Genomic DNA, 12044 nt, shown 5'->3' with positions numbered 1-12044 from the left:
AATAATTTGATATTGGTCTAGGTTTATTTTAGATTTTTCTAAATTAAATTTATATAATTTTAGTAGAACTCACTACGGTCTTGACAAAATTCTGCAGGAGTCATTGGAATTTCTGTAGATAAATCAAAAATAAACATTGTATTCAATTAGACTCAAGTTAAATCTTTTTACTTATTACATATTAAAAATAAAATAACATATTATTATACAAATACGCACATATATTATAATACAACAATAACTAAGGTGAATACTAAAAATAGTTTATTAAAAATATCTATTCAACAATATTGCACTTTTTACTTACCATCAACATCACATCTAATTGATTTGTTTTTTTCAAAAAATGAATATGTATTATCTAAAACATATTCGTCATAAAAATTATCATATTATTGTTAATTAAAATATTTATTTTAAATTTTGCAAACAATATGCTAGATATTATTACAAGAAACAGCCCAAAAGATTTTAGTATTTTTGAAATAAACACACCTAATTGACGAAAAAAACCGAAATATTAATATATTCTTTTGATTCATCAATTTCAAGTCCATGTGGTCGAAAAAACGTAATAACTAATAATGATACGTAAATGTATTGCAAGGTCCTGTCAAACGAGTATAGGGATTAAAATGAAATAAAATTTCCCCTAAAGACAAAGATAATTCTATAAAATTCAAAGCTTTACAGTTACTTATCCTCAACTAATTTCTTGTCTGATCATTTTTATTCTACTTCAATAGGTAAGTAATAACTAGGGCCGGATTTATATAAAAATACATTTTTTTTACTGTAATTTGATAAATTAATTTAAGTGAGTGATAAATTCGTTTTAAGGGATTTCCAATGAAATTAACTATATTTTATTGTACATATTTTTACATATTTTGACATAACTATATGTTTTTACTTATTTTTTAATTATTCCATTTTTTCCTACATATTTTGACAACTTGTTCATTTACGATTTTTTAATAATTTATTATTAATTTACATAAGTCAAAAGATCATTATATCATTATAAGGAAATTTTACGAACAAATTGAAGATCTTTTAAATTTCAAAATTTCAAAATGGATGTTATCAAAAAATGTAATCAAGATTATTAAAATTTTTATTTATTTTTGCTTTTATTATTTCTATTTAATAATTTGTAACACCTTTTTTTATATAATTTGGCTATTTAAAAAATAATTTATTTCATTAGAAACTCATATGGATATATTATATAATTAAATATTAATAAATAAATCATATTAGTAAAATACATATTATGATTTTTTTAGCACATATTTATGTAAATATTTTGCTAACGTAAATACATATTTTGGTTCCATAAATACATATAAATCCAAGCCCTAGTGATAACCATTGATACTCATATCTTCTTCCATCATCAATTAACTTATTCTAGTCATCAATACATACAATAATTCAGGGGCGTATACATGGAGGGGGCGATCGTCACCTAAATATTTACTTGTGTACATACTCAACGTATAAAAGTGTGACAAACCACGGTAATGACGGTTATATAATCGACATAATATTATTATATTAATATAATAATAATACAGTGTATGTGACAATCAAGCAAAGACGTCCTGAATTTGGTGGTAGAGCTGGTGAGGGAGTGATCCCCCAACTATTGAACAAGACAGCTAATAATTCGTTAATTCGGTAGTGAAGAACTTTTTTTTTTGTCAACTAATATTTATTTGTAACGGTCCGGTAATGACAAAACTTTTTTCTATTGTCCCACTCCCCCTAGGAGATGAAGTAGATACGCATCTGTAATAATTTGAATTAAACAAAGCATATGTATTAGGTACCATATTATCATACATAAACTTATTTGATGATATAATACTCGTAAACAGGCTTTGTGTGAAAAGGATGATAAATATAATTTTTAATACGTCTGAAACTAAAAGCCATATTTCATATTAATAAAATACGTGAAATCTTACCTCCAAATTTGTATCTATTAACACGGTAGTACATAAACTCTATGAATACTCCAAGATTTTCTGCGATAGGTAGATAATATTATTATTACAATCATTTACAAAAAATTTGTTATCACATGGTTTATGAAATATACAGTGGCGTAGACACGATTTATGAAAGGAGGGGCATCAAAAAAGAAAACGACATAGCTAAATGGGAGGGGAAAATTGAAAAATCGCTCAACCTCCAAATACTTTTTACTTTGGTAGTATCTGTATTATAAAATGCAACATATTAAACATATTATATCATAAATAGTATTGTTTCTATAAATAATAATATAAGCTACAAATTATAATTAGGTTATAAAAAGAAAAATTGTGACGAATAAAAAATGTTTCATAAAGAACAAATTATTTTGAATACAATAAATGTATAATTATTTAGATAGACATTTAAGAAACAAAAATTATAAAAATCTGAACAACTAATTTTAAAATTAACTTGAACTTGTAAAAATGCTTCAATTTGATCTTATCGTCGTGTTTAAACAACCTAATAAATAATATAATTAAAACTAGAAAACTATAAAAATACCATAAAAATTATATACATTTTAACATAATGTATAACGAATTCACATTAATTCATTAATCCGGGATATATTGAAGTTCTGATAAAGATTTTCGGGATGACAAGAGAAATCTTTAAAAACCGGGACAAACATAACTTTGCTACAAATAAACGAAAATAAAATTATAATAGTATTTAGTATTGATAAAATCGTCAAAATTCAATAGCTTGATAGATCATAATAAAATATTACATTATAGTGCAGACTATAATATAATCTAAGCAAAAAACAAAAAAAATAATAAAAAGGCAATGGAGGGATCTGACCTCCACGTCACCTTTGTATACGCCACTGACAATCTAAGTAAATTACATATTTACATACCATATTCATTTGCAACACAGTTGTTTATAAATGCTTTATGATCTATACAAATCATATAATATCGCACGTTAATATTATTCTAATTTCAATTCTGCTTAGTCTACAGTGTACAATAAATAGGTACTAATTGGTAAATTAGATACAACCATTATTAAATAGTTTTGCTATTGTATAAGAATTTTATTAGAAAAAAATAATATTATTTAACTCAATAATTGACAATACTGTCATATTAACCAACATTTTTTGGTATCTTAAACTTATACATACTTACCCGAAAACCCAGCTTCATTTAATTCCTCTGTTAGTTATAAAAAAAATCTTTAAAATTACAATATTACCAAACATAAAATGCATTGAAAGGAAAGAAAAATCGTTATGAAACAAATAGTAAATTATAAATACTTATAGATTGTAGTTAATTTTAACTCATATAATATTATAATTTAATGACTTTACAAAATAAATAATATGTATGTTTTTAGTGGTTTCGTTTGAAAATCAAAATCAAAAAAAAGGTTGAACACCTTGAATAAATTTCGAATGATGTATAAAACACATTTCCCTTTGTCATGGCCATGTTCTATTAATAAAATAAAACACATATTATTTAATAATTATAAGTCTCTTACTCCAGCAACGCAACTCATCTATAAAAAATACATTAATACCATTTAAATTTCTGAATAGTAATGATTATAAATAAGTATATATATTTTTTACCCACATTAGGATTGATTAATGATTATTTTGATTTAAATGCCAATGTATTGTAACATGACACCAATTAATATTTATAAATATAATATGAATAGTATTTATGTTTAAATAACTTATGAATAACCAAAACAATCGATTAAGGAAAATTTTATTTTTAATTTGCCAATTTATCTTTAATTTATTAATAATTTTCATATTTCAATTTAAATAAAATAAATATTGTTAATTATTATTTATTACCTTCATTGATACCAATACAGCTTTTAATAATTATCACCATTAATATTATTATGAATTCGCAAGTAATCATTGTTATTAATTAGATACTTAAAAATAACGAGCGTATTGTTTGCAAGAATAAAACTTAAGAGTTATCCGAATATAAAAAAATCTAAAACTTTGGAGTTTGTCTGATAGCACTCATGTTATCCAACCAGGTATACCTGCTATAAAATTGTTCTAGTTCGTCATTGTTTGTTCTCGGAGCCATATGAACAAATAAGGTATAGATAAAAATAATCTAACCTAATGTAGTAATGTTTCAGTGGAATAAACACGTACCAACGATTTTAATGTTTTCAAAAACCCATATGAACAAATAATTAATAAAGTACACGTTCACAATTTTATGGTTTAGTGATATTGACACGAACTAGGCCGTATACAATTTGAACATCGCATCTGTGTCAAAATATCGTACCTACATCAAATGTACATCGATGTTTTGAACAATAGATGTGTATAAAAAATAATTTTTGGTATGAAAATCCAACGATTGTCGTAAATTATATTTAATAATTATAAATATACATAAAAAATTAAAAATAAATTAGATTAAAAGACATTAATGGCGCGTTACAATAAGAGTTACAATCGTAGGTCTCAACAGGTCTCCGTTTTACTATCCAATAATCTACTATCGAGATTGATACATTTTATGCGATAAAAATCGATTGGTCATCCGAACACTTGAGTTGTTGATCTCGTCGTGTAATTGATTAATTATTAACTACACATATTTCTATATTACATGCATATTTTAAAATAGACATACCTATATAATATTTTAAAATTGAATACTACGAGTTAATATTTGGAGATGTTCGAGTTTTAAAATCAAAGTTATGAAACGATCTATTTAACTATTGTGTATACTCCATTATTTTATTTAAATAGTATTGATACTCAAATGATGTACGACCCTTAAAACAGCCGATGTACAAACGATATATTAACCAAATATCGAACGATACGGAACTGTCTTACTAAAAAGGTTAAAATTAACAATAGTTTTGCATAAACAAATTGATTATATTTTTTTTGAATTTTTTTCCACCCAATTCCCTAATGTATTAGAATGCGAATTTTTACATACTCTTTTGTGTTGATAAATTAATTTTCTTTAATTCTTTCTTTGATTATGGATGGTTAATCCTTTGATATAGGTATAACCTAATATATATTATAATATGTCTGTATATGCAAGATACCGATATATATGCAAGTGGATACTAAAACGCTCTGCTCTGGATGATCCGTTTAGAGGAGCGTTTTATACTATTTTTTGGAGGTCAAATCGTCTCAGGCTTGTAATACTTATTTTTATTGAAAAACATTTCACCGTTACTATTACAATAATAATTATATTATTATAATCAAAAGTACAGAATGTTATCGTGTTTTATTCATCGATGTATTGATTTAGTGATGATGAATTGTTAAGAATTGTTTGAGCTTTAACGTATCATGAAAGTTGATGTGCTATATGTTCTAGTGTTGACGTAACATTATTTAATATATCACATATTGATGCTGATACTGATGTTGATGAGATATTCTTTATTAAGCGTACGTCATTATTTCCTATAGCGTATTATTTCCTATAGATGATATCGCTTAGCACTTATTTTGTATGATATCTCATAAATATCATTAAATGTCTTGAATTTTATATTCATTTTACATAAATATTAAATAAACATTTTGAATTATATTATTTTCTATTTTCAACTGTCCATATATTTATGTGTATTATTATTTATTAGCCTATGAAATAATAATTATTTTACAACTCTTTGTAACCATGGACGTAGGTACATCATGTTATAATCACCACCAAACCACATTTCCCCTATTGTGCATACTAAAATTTTCTGTTTGACGACTAAACAATTTCTTATTTTATTACGATCAATAATTTTAAATTTGTATGACCAATTTATTATTACATAAAAATATACCTGATAATTGGATACTAGTGGAGTGGACTAAGTATATTTGGGCGATAATATGTTGCCCCATACTTTGTTTATTCATAATCATCATAATTAATAACTATTTCTCTTCAAACAATTATTATATTTTTTTTATTTAAAATTATATTTTATTAAATGTATGTTAATAGGTACATTTTATTTATTTAATATTATATGTTAATGTATATCATAAATAAATTAGATACAAATATCGATTTAGACGTGAAACATAAATACTGGCTTACTATACTGTAGAATTTGTTTCGTGAATCAATTCTTAAAAATTATGTAATAAAAACAATAATAAAATACAATAGATCATTAATTATTTCATTAAAAACATTTCAGTACAATTAGGTTCTGTAGATTACTCTGACAAGTGCTTAAGGTAAACTGTTTGTTTGAACTTCGTTGGAAGATTGATATTTTTGATAGCAAAAACTTGATACTGGCAAGAATTTTTCAGCTGTATATAATATTAAAAAAATAAGATTACATAACATAGTTTTGTTACGGAAATATGTATTTTAAATTATTTAAACATTTATTAGGTTTTCCGAATTAATAAATTAAATAAACAATAATTTACGATTGTAAAATTGAATAATTGATAAAACAATAATATCTTAACATGGCTCTGCCCACATGCAGGTGGTCACCCGCAATCACTGAGCCTGAGTTTTCCAGAACTCGAAAAATGATTAATAGTATCTAACATGATCATAGGCCTACAGTTAGATTAGGTTAGGTCAAGTAGTATGGATACTTTCTCATTATATTTTAAATGTTTATTTCTACGTCGTTGTATTCTTATTGCGTGCTATGTTAATCGAATATTTATGCCTACGTCGCAGTAACCTTATTATGTATTATATTATTAGTATGAGATACCAGAGCGCATAGCAATATAAACAAATGAATGATTAAATTTATGTAGCTGTATTTTAATAAGGATCGATAAAGCAGTTCAGAGAGATTCTTTAAAATTCTAAATTAATACAGCTAAGGTACACAGTCAATGCAATGCTTAATATAAGTGTACCAATTAAAGAGAAACGGCGGTAATAAGGAAGACTTCATCAAAGTAACCTTGTAAGCAATATCCCAACATAATTCTTTATATGTTGATAATTAATGTGATACGTATTTTTTATTCGTGTTTATCTGTTTTTTAGATATAGAAACTTATTTCGTTGTCTAATACTAAAGCAATTTAATCTGGTACTATTGTTCATTTTAAATTCATAAAAATAAAAATAAATATTATATAAAAGTTACGATTACGGATTAATAGTACTTATTATATCGATATTTAAATATTATATAACTTTAATCATTGGATATATTCACAAAAATACGTACACTCGCTCATGGTTCTTATAAACCTGAGGTTATAATAGAAGTATTCTAATTCCATCCCTAAAACAAAGTATTGAAAAGGTTTTTTACATTATTCTTTATCAATAATATGCACTGCAAAATAGACTTTATGTACAAAGGAGGCATTATACTTATAAGCAATATAAACGTTCTCACTGATGTATTTTTTATATGTACTACGCAGTACGCACTACATCATTTCTGTTGGTTTAGAATCAAAATGGAAATTGTGGGTTTAAATAGGATAGTAAATTTACTATTAAAACTCAGCCAATATGATCAATAATCTATATTATCTATATCAATAAAATCTATGAAAAAATCAATCGAAGTATATTTCATACTTATAATCAATCATAATCTTTTTTCTTATATTATGAATTATATTTTATATCATTTTTAAATATTAGTGAACTCATATAATATATATTTGAAAAATTACCTGAAAATTTCTTCGCTTTCATTGTATCTTCTATATTAATATGTTATATAGATTGTTAAACGTGTTACTAGGAACTATAATATTATTTTAATTCTAACTCTTTATATACTTATCGAAAACTATAAACAGTACCTAAATAAAATAATCACAATAAATAAATTATATCATAAATTAAACTTAGGTGGTTATGTCTTTATTACCTTCTGCAGATTTAAGCCAATAAGGGTCTAGAAAATAAATACAGAAAGTGATATAGTTATAATTAATAAATTTCTTGTTTTAGATTAATATCTAAATCAATTTAGTTCTAAAATACAAAGTACTATCGAATCAAAATAAAGATTATCAAGCATAAGAAAAAATCTTATACTAATCCAATAGTTTTTTACTACAACATAACAATTAATTAAAATACCAGCTGTTAAAATCCACTTACCCGATAATTCAAAACGTCTGTATTCCAACATTGTAAAAGCTACAAACATACCACCATTAGTTTTTAATAACATATAGATATAAAAAAGTATTTTGTTTAATTTGCTTATTTATTGCCAATAGTTGCTAATAATTTTTTTTCTGTAATGCAATTTATATGTTATAATTGGCAAATCTATATTTAATAAAAATATTTTGATTAGTTTGAGCCAAACCAAAATTCACTCGTGATTGTGTGAGTAACAGTTAATCAATAATCAATTAAAGTGCTTAATAAATATTCGACGATTATCATAATAAATAATATAATAATTTATTGTCTTATACATACATATTCTAAATGATTTAATGATATTCTTATATGGATCGTCCGCTAATTTTATACATAATAATCATATTAATTAAGTTAAATTTATTTCATTATTGTTAATAGTTTATGATGTCTATCCCATGTTTATAACTTGTAGATTTAAAATGTAATAAGTTATGTAATAAGTTATTTCTAATAACCTATATGGGTATATTCATAGGTTAATTCTTAAAATAAATTATTCAGCAAAAATACGTGCTGCATTCCACTACTGTCTTTTTTCATCCACCTTCCCAAAATATTAAAATTAATTTAATAAAAAGTGACTAATAAATATGTTGTTTATAATAGCAATCATGGACCGCCTTAACTGTGTTAAAACTAATGTTAAACTAATGTTTCTATCTAATATTAAACTTAACTTTTAAAAACTCGGTAATATTCATCGAAACATAATTCCTAATTATAAAAGTAACACATTTTGCGGTGCCTGATGTAGTTTTTTTTTTTATTGTAATATGATTTTTTATTGTAATGTACCTAATAAATTTTAAAATTATCAACTAGAATCTAGTTACTAAAAATATGATTCTAAATTTATATTTATCCATATTTGTATCACTCAATTCAATTTAAATACCATTAAAAAATTAATACATTGGTTTATACAAGATGTTTACACATTATTTCATTTGCCATTATACATTAATAATAATATAATATAATATAATTATTACTCTATTCAATTTAAATAGGTACCATTAAAAAATCAAAACACAGGTTTACACAAGGTGTTTACACGTTATCTCATTTGCCATTATACATTTATAATTATATTTTTACGTAGAATAAATTGAAGTTTAGTATCGATATATTGTGCAGTATATTAATAGAATATAATAAATGTTTGTTATCGTCTTTGGTTGACTGGTTATAACAATTTTATTGAGTTATTCTTAGATATTTTATTTGTAACAGAATAAAATTTGATACTTCAATATTATTATTTATTATACTCACAATAAATGCTTTCAGTTATCTCTTCTGTTGATAATATAATGATTTTAGAATTTTTATCGTTCACACAAACAAAGTTAATGCTTTACAAACTTTAATATAGAAAACAATGTTAACAATACAATTCTATGTTTTATACTTTGGTTGCATTACACTTACAATGAAACTTCATAAATAACAATTCTTCAAAATGATTAAACAAAACCCCGACAGAAAAACCCAAGACAAATACTACAAAATATTATTTGGCCGCTACTTGTATTAAATATATATTCATGGAACTCATCAAATATTAGCAAAAGATATATTATGAACTGATTCACTCAACAAAGTATTAACGGTTTTCTGCAAGCTACTAAATATTCAATATACATAAGTATACTTATATTACTTTTTTTGTGTGATTCTTTTGGCAAGTATGTATAATTTTAATTGATAATACTATTAATATTAATCGAAATACTAAATTTAAGCAATTTTATGAATTTAAATTTATATTATACATTCATTATTGTCTAACGTATATAGATTTTAAGAGCATTTTCAACAATACAATTTAATAAGAATATTTAAAAGTATTTCCAATCACTGCTGATAAGGTTTAACAACATTTAATGTAATATTGATAATCTTACTTGTGCAATCTAAAATTATCAAAGAATTTTAAATTAAACTAATAGTTTTAAGATTGTATATTGTATATTTTAAGAATGCGCACAAAAAAAGATTATCGGTTCATAATTTTTTAATTTTATCTTTAATAGTCACCAATCAAGATCATATTAAAATAATAAAAATGATAAAAAAACTGTATTACAAATCAATTAAAATTATTAAATATATTATTATAAACTTACTTTGAACATCTGAGGATTTATAAAGTTAATTGATTAATTGTTATTTGTTATGATACAACATAAATCATGATTATACTACTATACTTTTATACAAATTAATTTTCATTATCGATAAAATACGGTTATTTAGTTTACAATATTTTCAACAAACTTATATTGTTATAACATAACAATAAGTCTAGCTGTATTTCACGATACACTCGATACGTCCAAAATACCAAACAGATGCGGATATGACCTCAAAATAATCTCTAAAATTATATGAAACTCTGGAAGAGACTTGTTAGTTTTATGCTGTTGATGAGTTTGCTTTTAAAGGAGTCTAAATTTTCGAATACAATGACTGTCAAATTGATGATAAATATATATAAAGGAGCTATTGAGGTCTTGTCTGCGGTAATTATGTTCGTGAAAAAAATCATGCCCCTACTGGCTCGATACGGTTTTTGTCTCGTTATTATAATATTTGTTATACTTGTAAGTGATTTTCTGTTCAAAAACTTTTAATTTTGTCTTTAACAGTCACCAATCAACATCATATTAAAATTAAAAAGTGTATTATAAATTAAGTAAAATAATATAATATAATACTATGAACTTACTTTGAATATCTGTGAATTTATAAATTTAATTGATTGATTGTTATGATACAACATAAATTATGATAATACTACTATACTTTTAAAATAAAATAAGTACAGTTATTCGATTTAGAAAATTTTCAACGAAAATATCTTTGAATAAGATCTTTAAAATGCTAAGTCTATGCCATAACAAAATAACCATTCAGTAGGTATAAATGTTTCAAATAATAAAAATGTAATTTAAACGTGAAAATAAGATCCACGTTATAGATTTTATTAGATCCCGACTTAACTCAAATCCCGTGAAAACCGTTTTAGGTAGGCCGGGTGCCAGACGCCAGTGTGACGTCACACCAGCACCCCGGTACCCTTCAAAATGATTCGATCAATTCGAAATTTTCACATAATTTTGTAACCATTTTGTAACCAAATGTAATCGAAAATTCGAAATTCCTGACTCAACCCAAACCCCGTTAAAACCGTTTCAAGTCGGCCGGTCATCACAGTGACGACACACGTGTAAACAGGAATCTTACAAACTGATTCGATCGATTCGAAATTTTCACACAACTTTCGAACCATTTTGTAACCAAATGCATTTTGGATTACATGTAATCCAAAATTCGTGGTCCCCGACTTAACTCAAATCCCGGTTATAATAATACAATGATGTCATATAAAATAATAAATTGTATTCATAGTTGTTGTGTATTTATTTAGTTTTAGTTTCAATAATTGTTTTTATTTTCATAGTAGAAGGCATTTCTAAATTCCAATCCAATAGAAACTAATTCATATATAAAGTTATATTTTTATTTTTATTTATTAAAATAAAAGTAATAGTAAAGAATATTACAATAATTTTTGCGATTTTTCACATTTTTGCAAATGTACTTATTACGTTAATAAAGTTGATTGTTATTGTGTTATGTTGCTTTTTATGCTCAATATAGCCAAATTTGATAGCCGGTCTTCAGTTGCAGTTGAGCGAAGATTAATATTATTTTTTTTTAATTACACTATTATATTTCTTTTATTATAGTTATACACCAAAAATCAACTGTGAAGATGTTTCTCATTCAAAAAGAAATTTAATAGGAAGTTACTCGTGAGTTACACTTAAAATAATTAAA

Source organism: Rhopalosiphum padi, chromosome 2, assembly GCF_020882245.1.
Source record: "Rhopalosiphum padi isolate XX-2018 chromosome 2, ASM2088224v1, whole genome shotgun sequence".
NCBI lineage: Eukaryota > Metazoa > Arthropoda > Insecta > Hemiptera > Aphididae > Rhopalosiphum > Rhopalosiphum padi.
The sequence above is the reverse complement of the archived record's forward strand: the minus strand, read 5'-3'. Positions refer to the sequence as shown.